The sequence below is a fragment of the Nomascus leucogenys genome, chromosome 22a (assembly GCF_006542625.1).
Source record: "Nomascus leucogenys isolate Asia chromosome 22a, Asia_NLE_v1, whole genome shotgun sequence".
NCBI lineage: Eukaryota > Metazoa > Chordata > Mammalia > Primates > Hylobatidae > Nomascus > Nomascus leucogenys.
In genome coordinates, this window is record NC_044402.1 from 49,252,831 (window position 1) to 49,268,064 (window position 15,234).

Sequence of the window (15,234 nt, forward strand, 5' to 3'; positions counted from 1 at the left end):
CTCCTGAGTAGCTGGGATTACCGGTGTGGGCCACCATGCCCCACTACCATCAGGTTTTTAAAATTTTAATTTTGAAATAATTATAGATTTACAGGCAATTACAAAGACAGCACAGAGAAGTCCCCTGTACCCTTAATTTAGTTCCCCCCAAAGGCTGCATCTTATAGAACTATAGTACAATATCAAACCCAAGAATCTGACATTGGTACAATGTTTGTATATCATTCTAGGTCATTTTATCATGTGTAGATTTGTGTAACTATCACTGGAAACCAGAAAAAAAAGCTTCATCACCACAAACATTTCCCTGTGGGTGCCACCACTTAATTAGTTACACTCACTTCCCATGCCACCCACCCCCTCACAACTACTAATATGTTCTTTTTTTTTGAGACAGTCTCACTCTGTTGCCCAGGCTGGAGTGGAGTGGCGCAACCTCGGCTCACTGCAACCTCTGCCTCCCGGGTTCAAGCCATTCTCGTGCCTCAGACTCCCAGGTAGCTGGGATTACAGGCATGTGCCACCACACCTGACTATTTTTTTGTATTTTTAGTAGGCACAGGGTTTCACCATGTTGGCCAGGCTGTTCTTGAACTCCTGACTTCAGGTGATCCGCCCACCTTGGCCTCCCAAAGTGCTGGGATTATAGGCGTGAACTACCGGGCCAGGCCTAATGTGTTCTTAATCTCTGTTTTTTATTTTGTTTTTAGAATGTTATAGAAATAGGCCAGGTGCGGTGGCTCACGCCTGTAATCCCTGCACTCTGGAAGGCCAAGGCAGGTGGATCACATGAGGCCAGGAGTTCAAGACCAGCCTGGCCAACATGGTGAAACCACATCTCTACTAAAAATAAAAACATTAGCTGGACATGGTGGCTCACGCCTGTAGTCCCAGCTTCTCGGGAGGGTAAAGCATGAGAACTGCTTGAACCCAGGAGGTGGAGGTTGCAGTGAGGGGAGATGGCGCCACTGCACTCCAGCGTGGGTGACAGAGCAAGACTCTGTCTTTAAAAAAAAAAAAAAAGGATGGCCTTTTTCACAGCCTAATGCCCTTGAGATCCATCCAATTTGTTGTATCAACAGTTCTTGCCTTTTAATTTTTGAGTAGTTGTTTATAGTATGGATGTACCACAGTTTCTTTAACCATCTACCTATTGAGGTACATTTTAGTAGTTTTCTAGTGTTTTGCTATTATAAATAAAGGATTGCAAATAATTGTGATAGATTTTTGTATAGACATAAGTTTTCATGTCATTTTTTATTATTGTTATATATTATTGAATATATACAATATATATTGAATGCTACACATGCAGCATTCACATGTTTCTGTTTTATAAAATGTCTCTGTTTTATTACTATGAAATGCCTCCTTTTCTTTTTTATTATGTCACGTCTCTGTCTATGGTAATACTCCTTGTCTTAAAATCTACACTTTATGTTAATACATACATTTGATGTTAATTTTTTTATGGTTAGCCTTTGTGGGTTTTTTTTTTTTTTTTTGGTTGTTGTTGTTGTTTTTAACTTTATTTAATTTATTTTATTTATTTTTTGAGACTCATTCTGTCACCCAGGCTGGAGTGCAGTGGCGCGATTTTGGCTCACTACAACCTCTGCCTCTTGGGTTCAAGTGATTGTCATGCCTCAGCCTCCTGAGTAGCTGGGACTATAGGGGTGGGCCACCATACCTGGCTAAGTTTTGTATTTTTAGTAGAGACAGGGTTTCACCATTTTGGCCAAGCCAGTCTTGAACTCCCGGCCTCAAGTGATCTACCTGCCTCAGCCTTGCAATGTTCTGGAATTACAGGTATGAGCTACCACACCCAGCCTAACCTTTGTGTTATATATCTTTATCCCTTTACTTTTCTTTTTTTTTTTTTTTTTTTTGAGACAGAGTCTCACTCTGTCACCCAAGCTGGAGTGCAGTGGCGTGATCTCAGCTCACTGCAACTTTGCCTCCTGGGTTCAAGTGATTCTTCTGCTTCAGCCTCCCAAGCAGCTGGGACTACAGGCGTGCGCCACCATGCCTGGCTAATTTTTGTATTTTTAGTAGAGATGTGGTTTCACCATATTGGCCAGGCTGGTCTCTAACTCCTGACCTCGTGATCCACCTGCCTCGGCCTCCCAAAATGCTGGGAATACAGGCACGAGCCATTGCGCCTGGCCTATCCCTTTACTTTTCTAAACCACTTAATTTACATCCTTACCTATTTTTAGGGCCTTTTAAAAATTGTGGCAACATATGCATAATATAAAATTTGTTATTTGAATTAGTTTTAAGTGTACATTTCAGTAGAATTAAGTACATTCACATCATCTTGCAACCATCCCCGTTATCTATCTCCAGAACTTTTTATCATCCAAAATTGAAACTCTGTATCCTTTAAATAATAACTCCCCATTTCTCTCCACTTCCCCAGCTCTTGGTAACTACTCTTTCTGTCTCTATGAATTTTAGTATTGTGGAAATCATATATTTGTCCTGTATGTTTGGCTTATTTCACTTTGAATAATGTTCTCACTCTTTATTCATATTACAGCATGTATCAAAATTTTTACTCCTTTTTAGACTTTCTGAATAGTCAAAAGGTGGAATCAACCCAAATCAATAATGTTGCTGTGAAATATTGGCATACGAGTTTCTTTTTTAAATTTAAAAATTTTAAATTTATTTTATTTATTTATTTTTTGAGACAGGAGATTACCCACGCTGGAGTGCAGTGGCGCAATCATGGCTCCTCGCAGCCTCGACTTCCCGGGCTCCAGCGATGCTCCCACCCACACCCAGCTAATTTTTGCATTCTTGGTAGAGACGGGGTTTGGCCATATTGCCTGCACTGGTCTCGAACTACTTGGCTCAAGCGATCCTCCTGCCTCAGCCTCCCAAAGTGTTGTGATTATAGGCATGAGCCACAGAGCCAGCTGGGATGCTTTTTATTTCATTTTCTTGCCTACTTTCTGTGGCTAGAACTGCCAACACTATGCCGAATAGAGTGGTGAATGTGGCATTTTTGTCTTTTGCTGATCTTGGAAAAAAAGCTTTCAGTCTTTCACTATTTTTTTTTTTTTTAATTGAGACGGTGTCTCACTCTGTTGCCTAGGCTGGAGTACAGTGGTGAGATCTCAGCTCACTGCAACCTCTGCCTCCCAGGTTCAAGTGATTCTCGTGCCTCAGTCTCCTGAGTAGCTGGGACTACAGGCGCATGCCATGCCCGGCTAATTTTTTTGTATTTTCAGTAGAGATGGGGTTTTGCCATGTTGTCCAGGCTGGTTTCAACTCCTGACCTCAGGTAATCCGCCTGCTTCCGCCTCCCAAAGTGCTGGGATTACAGGCATGAGCCACTGCGCCCAGCCAGCCTTTCACTATTGAATATGATGTTAGTTGAAGGTTAATCGTAAGTAGCCTTTATGATGTTAAGGAAGTTTTCTTCTATTTCTAGTTCATTGGGTGGGTTTTTTTGTTTGTTTGTTTTTCACAAAAGGGTGTGGGATTTTGTCAAATGCTTTTTCTGTATCAATGGAGGTGATTATGTAATTTTTTTCTATTCTGTTAATGTGGTATATATTACATTGACTGATATTTGTATCTTGAATTATCCTCACATTCCAGGAATAAATCCTACTTTTTCGTAGTGTATAATCTTCTTAACATATTGCTAGCCGGGCATGGTGGCTCATGCCTGTAATCCTAGCAATTTGGGAGGCCAAGGCAGAGGATTGCCTGAGCTCAGGAGTTCGCGACCAGCCTGGGCAACACAGTGAAACCCCGTCTCTACTAAAATACAAAAAATCAGCCGAGTGTGGCGGTGTGTGCCTTTAGTCCCAGCTACTTGAGAGGCCGAGGCAGAAGAATTGCTTAAATCTGGGAGGTGGAGGTTACAGTAAGCCGAGATCCCGCCACTATACTCCAGCCTGGGCGGTAGAGCAAGACTCCATCTCAAAAACAAAAACAAAAACAAACCCAAAAACATATTGCTAACTTTAGGTTGCTAGTAATTTGTGGATAAATTTTGTATCGTACTGCTTCGGTATCCTTACTAGTTATAGGTCTATTCAGATTTTTTATTTCTTTTTAATTAAATTTTAATAGATTGTTTCTAGGAGCTTATCCACTTCATCTAGGTTATCCAATTTGCTGGCATACAATTGTTCACAGTATTCTTTTATAATCCTTTTGATTTCTGTAAATTCGTAATGTTTCTTCCCTTCCTTCCTTCCTTCCTTCCTTCCTTCCTTCCTTTCCTTTTCTTCCGTTTATTCTTTTCATTACAATCTCTGATTTTAATGACAGTCAATCTCAAGGGAAAGTTATGACCACCTCCATGTGAACCTTAAAATGGATATCCTATGTGTTTGGCTCAGCTACCATAGACATCTCTTGCCCCGGAGTTCCAGTGTATTTTTCCCTTTTAGTTTTTTGGTTCCTCTCGGCCATTGCACCAGCCTCAGGTCCACATAGGATGCTCTCTGCTGAGTATTGCCTTGAGTTACTGCTCCCTCTCATCTTGTAGCTGATGCTACTCATGATCACAGTATCACTTGAGTAGGAAAGAGGATGCTAGAAGTAAAAAATGCTACCACAACATTTTGTTTGTTTATAAAATGTTAGACCCTGGTCCCCTCCATTTTTTCCCCTTTCATATCTAAATTTTGAGACCACTGGCCTCTGACAGTCTGTAGTAGGCCTAAGTTCAAAGTGTCATATGCTTCTCTGGTGCCTGTTTGTGAGCCAAATAGAGAAACACTATGCTAGAGAGAGTGCTCACCAGGAAGATCACATCAAACCAATGGTGACAGAAATTGAACTGCAGTTCTCCAAGGACTTCGGTAATTATGGTGCAGTATTCTAGAGGCATACTCATTTCAGATCAGCAGTGCAGAGGAGACAAAGTGCAGGCCCATTATCTATGCTAATAGCAGGACATTGACACTGGAGGACTTACTGCTAGAGATGGCATAAAAGAACTTGGTATGAGTGATCAGCAATCTTCTGATGGTTGTGGCGATGATTATTCCAACAAGAATGGAGGAAATCTGTTGGGACCAAAATTTCACATCACATTGGATTCCCAGATAATTCACAGTGATCTCAATGCCTCTTGTGACAGGATCCATTTTCCCAACTCGATCAAAAGCAATATTGATGGTGCCATGAAAAATTTTTCAAACACAGAAAATAGAGAAAAAGTAACCCAGAAAATTGAAATATTTCCCTTTGAAGGTTTTGGAGTATTCTGTTCTCTCCTTGGTAGCATACAGATCAGCTGTTTTCAGAAAAAGCTGCCTGCTTAGTTCTTCCAAAGCATCCACTTCCTGTTGAAGAAGGTAATACTTTTTATCATTCCCCAGAATCCTGATGGTTTGTTATGCACCTCCCCCTTCTGGAACATCGTTCTCTGTGCCATTGCCATCCTTTTCTTTTTGGTTATGATGATATCCATGGTTTGGAGCAGTCGCTGTTCCAGGGCTAGAATATCTGTGTCAGTCACATTCCTGAGGAAGTAAGACATCAAAGTGTATGGGCAGTAGACAGCACCAAATCCAGAAAGGAGAGCCATGAGAGTAACTCCAATCACACCAACCCAGCTGATGAGCTGTTCTATGGATAAGATCCCATGTTTTGGGCTGAGAATGGGAAAGCAATCTCCTAGTTTCCAGAAGAAACAGATAAAGGTCAACCACAAGAGACAGGAAGCAGGAAAAAAGCAGTCGTTGTTTATGCACAAAGACAGAGGAGACAAAAGTAGTCGGATGTTGCTCACAATAAAATAGCCAGTGTAAAAACGCACCATGAAAACCAGGATCAGCAGAATTACACCCAGGTTCATTTTCCAGTGAAAATAACGAGAGCTGCTACTCAATACTCCTAAGATTTCAAAGATGATAAGCTCAAACATAGTGCAAGAAAATGCAAACGTCACAGAGAAGATCACCTGTACAACATACTGACGCACCCCATAGTTCTTAAACAATTGGCACATGAAGAAAAGCCACCCAAATTAAAAAAAAAAAAAGTATCTGGGAGGTAATCGTGATGCTGGAATCAATCAGGAAGCCTATGGTGAAGTGTAGGGAGGGCTCCTGCCTCCATTTCCCACTTCCAAGGCCACGGCACGCTGGGGCCACCGGCCTCTCACACAGGCAGCCTTCGCCCAGGTGCAGCCGTAGGGACTGCGGGCTCGTCAGCCTGACGCCATCAAGCTGCGCCCCAGCCAGCCAGTCAACGGCTGTGTCCAGAGCTTCCCCGCCTCGGGCTCAGCGTAGGTAGAGCGGACGCCTCCACTTTCGTTTCTGATTTTAGTCTTCTGAGTCTCCTCTTTTGTTTGTTTGTTTGTTTTTTGAGACAGTCTCACTCTATTGCCCAGACTTAAGTGGCGCCATTTCGGCTCACTGCAACCTCCGCCTCCTGGGTTCAGACGATTCTCCTGCCTCAGTCTCCTGAGTAGCTGGGATTACAGACGCCGCCACAACGCTAGGCTAACTTTTGTATTTTTAGTAGAGACGGGGATCTCGCCATGTTGGCCAGGCTGGTCTCGAACTCCTGACCTCAGGTGATCTGCCCACCTCGGCCTCCGAAAGTGCTACGGTTACAGGCATGAGCCACCGCGCCTGGCCCTCTCTTCTTTTTTCTTGGTTCATTTAGCTAAATGTTTGTCAATTTTGGTGAACTTTTCAAAGAACCAACTTTTGGTTTCATTGATTTTCTATATTGTTTCCAGCCTGACCTTTCCGATGGCCTGCCTTTTCTGACAGCCTGCCCTATGGATTTAGCAATTACTAGCCAGGTCCACAGTTGCATAAACCAATTCCTTAAAAAAAAAAAAAAACCTCTCACATATAAATATTCATCTGGATGATTCTCCACAAACCGAATAAACCCCGCCTACCAGCATGCAGCTCAAGAGCACTCTAAGTTCCTTTCCAGTCACTATGCAGAGGGAACCACTATTGTGACTCGCCCGCCACCCACTGGCGCAAAGGCAGGGTCTTGCTTTGTAGTCCAGGCTGGAGGGCAGGGCGTAATCAGCTCACTTGAACTCCTGGGCTAAAGTGATCTTCCCGCCTCAGCATAAGCGACTAAAGGCTGGCTAATTTTTAAAATTTTTTTGTAGAGACGGGGTCTTACTATGTTGCCAAGGCCGGCTTCTAACTCCTGGGCTCAAGTGATCCATCCGCCTCAACCAACTAAAGTGATGGGATTGCAGGCGTGAGCCAATGCGCACCGCATCACTGAAGCTGGATTGCATAGACATAGCTCCTTTTTTTTTTTTTTTTTGAGACATAGTTTCCCTCTTTGTTGCCCAGGTTGGAGTGCAGTGGCGCGATCACAGCTCACTGCAGCCTCCATCTCCCGGGCTCAAGCGATTCTCCTGTCTCAGCCTCCCGAGTAGCTGGGATTACAGGCGCCCGGCACCACTCCCGGCTAATTTTTGTATTTTTAGTAGAGACGGAGTTTTACCATGTTGACCAGGCTGTTCTTGAACTCCTGACCTCAGGTGATCCACCTGCCTCGGCCTCCCAAAGTGCTAGGATTACAGGCGTGAGCCAACGCGCCCGGCCAGCTCCTTCTATTCTGACATCTTCCAGGGTATTTTTTTCTGTCGTGTAGCGGTTACTATTTTGCCTAACAAGCAAAAGGTTTTTGGATCAAAAATATGATGCCTTTTCTTCATGTTACTTCTGTGAGTCTCTGTTTGAACCGATAGAATCTTTGCATATTATTAAGCGTAAACATTGAAAGACTTTTTGTACTCTCTCCTTGATCTTGAGCCATTTCAGGAACCTTTGTCCCTTCTTTGTCCTGAGCTATGTTGTTGAACCCCGAATCCATTACCCTCTCTCCTTTTTTTTTTTTTGAGACAGGTCTCACTGTGTGGCCAAGGCTGGAGTGCAGTGGAGCGATCTCAGCCTACTGCACCCTTCACCTCCCGGGTTCAAGCGATTTTCCTGCCTCAGCCTCCTGGGATTACAGGCGCGTACCACCACGCCCGGATAATTAGTAGAGACCGGCTTTCGCCATGTTGGCCAGGCTCCTCTAGAACTCCTGACCTCAGATGATTCGCCCGCCTCAGCCTCCCAAAGTGTTGAGATTACAGGCGTGAGCCACCGCACGCGGCCGCTCCCTTTCTTTTAACTCTGCGTTTGTCTGCAGGCTTTGAGAGGCCCAGGTGGTGCCTTATCCGAGTAGGTGCCAATGTGCAGGATCCCATCTGTGCAATGCAGGTGAATCTGGCTTCCTTGGAGTCTGGAGAGCAGACCTTTGTCAACACTTTTCTGCAAACAGAGTTTCCTTGGGGATGTCGAAAAAGGAACAGGGCTCCGTTTTGAGCAAAATGAGGAACTGGACATTCTTTACCCTGAAGGACAGAGAGGAGTTTTCAAGAAATAGATAAGTGGCAACCTCATGTGGACATGTGAATCAATACTTAGAAACTGTCAAGGGTTTAAAGAAATTATACTCCAGCCGGGCGCGGTGGCTCACGCCTATAATCCCAGCACTTTGGGAGGCCGAGGCAAGCGGATCACAAGGTCAGGAGTTCAAGACCAGCCTGGCCAATATGGTGAAACCCCGTCTCTACCAAAAATACAAAAACAATTGGCTGGGCGTGGTGGCAGTCTCCTGTAGTCCCAGCTACTCAGGAGGCTGAGGCAGGAGAATCGCTTGAACCTGGGAGGCGGAGGTTACAGTGAGCCAAGATCGTGTTATTGCACTCCAGCCTGGGTGACAGAGGGAGACTGCCTCAGAAAAAAAAAAGAAAACAAGAAAAAAAATTATGTCTTGGCCTGGCCTCTATGGGGCCCCTAATATTGGCATTATTAGCATGATGCTCTAATCAAGTAAGCTGATCAATAACTAAGAAAGTTTTCATTTTCTTTTTTCTTTCTTTTTTTTTTTGAGACGAAGTGTCGCTCTTGTCCCCCAGGCTGGAGTGCAATGGCATGATCTCGGCTCACTGCAACCTCCGCCTCCCAGGTTCAAGCTCTTCTCCTGCCTCAGCCTCCTGAGTAGCTGGGATTACAGGTGCCTGCCACCACGCCGGGCTAATGTTTGTATTTTTAGTAGAGCCAGGGTTTCACCATGTTGGCCAGGCTGGTCTCAAACTCCTGACCTCAAGTGATCCGCCTGCTTCGGCCTTCCAAACTGCTGGGATTACGGGCGTGAGCCACGAAACCCGGCTCCATTTTCTTTTAAGACTGCGTTAAACCATCATCGTCATGTAAAGTTTCACTATAATAAAGGAAACAATTCTCTCTATACCCACCTTCCATAATCCCCAGGTCACACCTCACCTGTTTCAATAAAGTCTATCCAAATGATTGTAAGTTACTTGTTTAATAAGGAAATACAAAACAACAAAAACCTATTTTGTTTGCAGCTCCCTCACAGAAAATCCAATCTCTAAATCTAAAACTCACAGACTTGAAGGAGCAAGTTTCTGTTGTTTCACTTGTGTGAATTTGGCCCAGAAAATTCATAGAGAAGGTGCTAGCTAGGGTGAGAGAATTTCCTCTGCATCCCTTATGAAGTCCTGGAGCTAATCAAGGCTGCTACCTTTGATTCCAAGGGCTGGAATCAGAGCATGAGTGTCTTGTGGATCTGACTCCCTGAGTCATGTATGCACCCTGGATTCACAGGTCCAGGTCACTATTGATAGATCCAATTAACATGGAAAGACATTCCATGTGGGTCTTTTTTTTTTTTCTTTGAGACAGAGTTTCGCTCTTGTTGTCCAGGCTGAAGTGCAATGGCGCGATCTTGGCTCCCTGCAACCAGTGCCTCCCAGGTTCAAGCAATTCTCCTGCCTCAGCCTCTTGAGTAGCTGGGATTACAGTCACGCACCACGCTGGGCTAAATTTGTATTTTTTTTTTTTTTTTTTAGTAGAGACAGGTTTCTCCATGTTGAGGCTGGTCTCGAACTCCTGACCTCAGGTGATCGGCCCGTCTCGGCCTCCCAAAGTGTTGGGATTATAGGTGTGAGCCACGGCGCCCTGCTTTTTTTTTTTTTTTTTTTTTTTTTAGACAGAGTCTTGCTCTGTCGCCCAGGCTGTGCAGTGGCACGATCTTGGCTCACTACAACCTCCGCCTCCCGGGTTCAAGCAATTCTCTGCCTCAGCCTCCCAAGTAGCTAGGATTACAGGCGACTGCCACCACACCCGGCTAATTTTTGTATTTGTAGGAGAGATGGGGTTTCACCATCTTGGCCAGGCTGGTCTTGAACTCCTGACTGCGTGATGCACCCTCCTCGGCCTCCCAAAGTGCTGGGATTACAGGCTTGGCCAGGCGAGAGTACAGTGGCACAATCAGGGCCCAATGCAGCCTTGACCTCCCAACTTCCTGGGCTCAGGCAATCCTCCCCTCTGCCTCCCAAGTATCTGGGACTATAGGCACTGTCCACCACTCCCAGCTAATATTTCGGTATTTTTTGTAGATACAGGGTTTCACCATGTTGCCCAAGTTGGTCTCGAACTCCTGGGCTCAAGTGGTCTGCCTGCCTCAGCCTCCCAAAGTGCTGGGATTACAGCGTGAGCCACCGCACCCAGCCTGGGTCTAATTTTTGGTCAACCCAATGATTCTCCTAAAATTCCCAGGTCTCAGGCCGGGTGCGATGGCTCACGCCTGTAATCCCAGCACTTTGGGAGGCCTAGGCAGGTGGATCACGAGGTCAGGAGTTAGAGACCAGCCTGGCAAATGATGAAACCCCATCTCTACTAAAAATAAAAAAAATTAGCCAGTCGTGGTGGCAGGCGCCTGTAGTCCCAGCTACTTGGGAGGCTGAGGCAGGAGAATCCCTTGAACCCGGGAGGTGGAGATTGCAGTGAGCCCAGATTGCGCCACTGCACTCCAGCCTAGGAGACGAGAGCCAGACTCCGTCTTAAAATAAAATAAAATAAAATAATAAAATACCCAGGTCTCACTAGGCTGTCTAAAGCCAGTCTTGGATGCCATTAGGGAGACTCCTACCCTTTTTGCCTTAACTTTCTTTCATGTCAAAGTAATTCTGTGAATCATTGTTCTCTAGCTTTTCAAGTGGAGTCTCCTTCCTAGTTGGAGAATAGTGGCTCCTTGTCACTATTGCAGACACCCTTAGGGAGGACACCCGTGGTTTCCTGCCTTGCTTATTAGATGTCTACAATTTTTTCTTAGATTATTTTTTAAATAAATAACTTGGCTTCATTTTCCATTGCAGATACTATTATTGCCACTTTACTATATGCTTACAGTATTTGTTAAATTATTTAATTTTGTTAATTAAAAAAAGTTTTTTGAGACAAGGTCTCGCTAGGTTACCCAGGCTAGTCTCGAACTCCTAAGCTCAAGCTACACTCCTATCTCAGGCTCCCAAGTAGCTAGAATTATAGGTACATGCCACCCTGCCTGGCTTAATTTTTATAATAAGTAACACGTTCACTTGGCTCAAACATCTTGAGTACAGAAAAAAAATGCAGCTAATATCACCTTCCTCTTTCTCATCCACCCAGTTCCCAGCTTTTTAATTTAATTTATTTATTTTTCTTACGTGCTATCATGTCAAAGTACAGTTACTAGCATTTTAAACAGGCTACCATTGTCATGAACTTCCTGCTATCTTTCCAGAGATTTTTAAAAGTGCAAATACAATCTAATACAAATACATATTCTCTTCCACCCTGGCCGAGTCTGTATATTTAAAAGAGCATAAGGAGGCCGGGCGCGGTGGCTCACACCTGTAATCCCAGCACTTTGGGAGGCCGAAGCGGGCGGATCACGAGGTCAGGAGATTGAGACCATCCTGGCTAACACGGTGAAACCCCATCTCTACTAAAATATACAAAAAATTAGCCGGGCGTGGTGGCGGGCGCCTGTAGTCCCAGCTACTCAGGAGGCTGAGACAGGAGAATGGCGTGAACCCGGGAGGCGGAGCTTGCAGTGAGCCGAGATGGCGCCACTGCACTCCAGCCTGGGCGACAGAGCGAGACTCCGTCTCAAAAAAAAAAAAGCAAAAAGCATAAGGAGCGGCCAGGCCCAGTAGCTCACGCCTGTAATTCCAGCACTTTGAGACGTCGAGGCGGGCGGATCACTTGAGGTCAGGAGTTTGAGACCAGCCTGGCCAACATGGTAAAACCCCGTCTCTACTAATAATACAAAAATTAGTCAGGCTTAGTGGCCTGTAGTACCAGCTACTCAGGAGGCCGAGGCAGGAGAATCTCTTGAAACAGGGAGGCAGAGGTTACTGTGAGCCGAGATTGTGCCACTTATAAATAAATAAATGAAAACTGTTATATTTCGTATATATGGGATAATTTATTTAACTGATTATATACTTAAGATAAATAGCTTTTTCTTTATCTTTATATTACAAATAATATGAAGTGAATAATTAGAACATAATCGTTATGCCTGCAAGCATCCTTTGTACACTTGTGAAATGCACATCAAGGGAAATATGATATATGCATTTGAAATGTTGATGGATTCTGCCAAATTGCCCTCTGCCGGAGGCTGAGCATGATTTATTTCTTTGTGGTGAGCACAATAAAACAGGATCCTGGCCATACTCAATATCACACTTGCACAATATTAGATTATCTGTTACAACTATGAAGCAAAATCAGGCAATCCATGAAGACTGTAGAAGAATAAAAAGTGGCTGGGTGCGGTGGCTCACGCTTGTAATCCCAGCACTTTGGGAGGCCGAGGCCGGTGGATCACCTGAATCGGGAGTTCGAGACCAGTCTGGCCAACATGGTGGAACCCTGCCTCTACTAAAAATACAAAAATTAGCTTCCTTCCTTCCTTCCTTCCTTCCTTCCTTCCTTCCTTCCTTCCTTCCTTCCTTCCTTCCCTCCCTCCCTCCCTCTCTCCCTCCTTTCTTTCTTTCTCTTTCTTTCTTTCTTCTTTCTTTCCTTCCTTCCTTCTCCCCTACCCTACCCTACCCTACCCTACCCTCTTCTCTTCTTTCTCACGGGTCTCCCTCTCTTGCCCAGGCTGGAGTGAAGCGGCATGGTCTCGGCTCGCTGTAGACTCCCTGCCTCGGGCTCCCATGATTCTCCTGCCTCGGCCTGCCGGGTGGCTGCGATTGCGGGCGCGCGCCACCACGCCTGGCTGGTTTTGGTATTTTTGGTGGAGGCGGGGTTTCGCCATGTTGGCCAGGCTGGTCTCCAACTCCTGGCCTCGAGTGGTCTACCCACCTCGGCCTCCCGAGGTGCTGGGACTGCAAACGGAGTCTCGCTCACTCGGTGCTCTGTGTTGCCCCGGCTGGAGTGCGGTGGCGTGGTCTCGGCTCGCTGCAGCCTCCGCCTCCCAGCCGCCTGTCTTGGCCTCCCAGGGTGCTAGGATTGCAGCCTCTGCCCGGCCGCCGCCCCGTCTGGGAGGTGGGGAGCGTCTCTGCTTGGCCGCCCATCGTCTGGCATGTGAGGAGCGCCTCTGCCCAACCGCCGCCCCGTCTAGGAAGTGAGGAGCGTCTCTGCCCGGCCGCCCATCGTCTGGGATGTGAGGAGGGCCTCTGCCCAGCCGCCCCATCTGGGAAGTGAGGAGCCCCTCTGCCCGGCCGCCCCGTCTGGGATGTGAGGAGCGCCTCTGCCCGGCCGCCCTGTCTGGGAAGTGAGGAGCGCCTCTGCCCGGCCGCCCATCTTCTGGGATGTGAGGAGGGCCTCTGCCCGGCCGCCCCCTCTGGGAAGTGAGGGGCGCCTCCGCCCGGCTGCCCCGTCTGGGAAGTGAGGAGAGCCTCTGCCCGACCGCCCCGTCTGGGATGTGGGGAGCGCCTCTGCCCGGCCACCCCGTCTGGGAGGCCTACCACGGAGGCCAGACTCAGTGTGGGGGCTGGACGTGGTGGCTCACGCCTGTAGTCCCAGCACTCTGGGAGGCCGAGGCGGGTTGATCACTTGAGGCTAGGAATTCGAGACCAGCTTGGCCAACACGGCGAAACATATGAAAAATACAACAAACAAACCAACCAACCAACCCAGCAACAACAAAACAGGTCTACCCTGGAGTCATACTCTAATTTTTTCTATTTTCCTCCCTTTCTGATCCTTTACCCCACTTTCTTTTTCTTCCTCTTCCTTCTCTTTCTTCTTTGTCAAAGACATAGAGGATTGAGTTATTATCATTGATCCATACAAAGTCCCTCTCTCATTTATTTTCTTTCATTCCCACCCCCCATTTCTATTCCCAGTCTTCTCATGTGCAGCCTTGCTAATATGTTTGATATGCATCTTTTTGTTTGTATGTATTTTTAGAAAATGTTTATTGTTTTGTGTGCAAAAAAAGAAAAAAATTAATAAAAAAAGAAAAAAATACAAAAATTAGCTGGGCGTGGTGGCAGTCACCTGTAATCCCAGCTATTTGGGAGGCCAAAGCAGGAGAATCGCTTGAACCCTTGAGGTGAAGGTTGCAGTGAGCCAAGACCACACCAATGAATTCCACCCTGACCAACAAGAGCGAAACTCCATCTCAAAAAATAAATAAATAAAATAAATAAATAAAAAATAACGTATTCTACCCATGAAGAATGCTTGAAAGATCATGCTATACAAATAAAAAACTCTCATCTTGGATTGACCTAGATGAGTTTGTAGGCCAAGGCAAAAATTACACTTCTACTGCAGAGATTGAACCCTGCTTCATACAAAACAAAGGATACTTGAAACTGTACTAATGCTAGGAAGAAAGACATGATGACAAGCTAAGTGTCAATTGGCAGGACAGGCATAGTTGGGGTTCTAGGGTTTTTCTGGGGACAGAATTACTGGGAAATTCACTCATCTCCCCCACATGCAGAATAATCTGCCATCAGATTCTATAAAACAAGTTTTTCTACTTTACTTTGAAACTCTGAAGAAGATAGCCCCACAAAATATTATCATATTGCAGAAAATTCTCCTAGATCATTAAAGTAAAAGAAATGTTAATTAACAGTAAATAACTTGTTAAACTTAAATTTTCCCTCTGCTCAAAATACCTTCCCTTCTTCTTCACCACAAGTTTACTCAAATTTTAGATATACCTCAAGAATCATCTTCCCTTGGGAGGTTTCCTCAGACCAACGTGAGTTAGATGTCCTTCCTCCGTTTTGATTTGTCACGACAAAAATATTATATGTATGAATTTCTACATGGAATAAAAGTAGGATTTTATTCTTAAAAATATAGATCTTAGATTTTGCTGTACAGGCATTAAGTGAGTTTTTATTTTTGCATGGCTTTTTGTCTAACACCCAGCAATCCCACTTCTAGGAATATCCCTCAGTGA

General features: G+C 45.3%; 1 pseudogene; it reads right to left on the bottom strand.

The window, feature by feature from the left end:
- Window positions 1–4,693: 4,693 nt before the first annotated feature.
- Window positions 4,694–5,998, bottom strand: LOC100590659 (annotated as a pseudogene).
- Window positions 5,999–15,234: the final 9,236 nt, after the last annotated feature.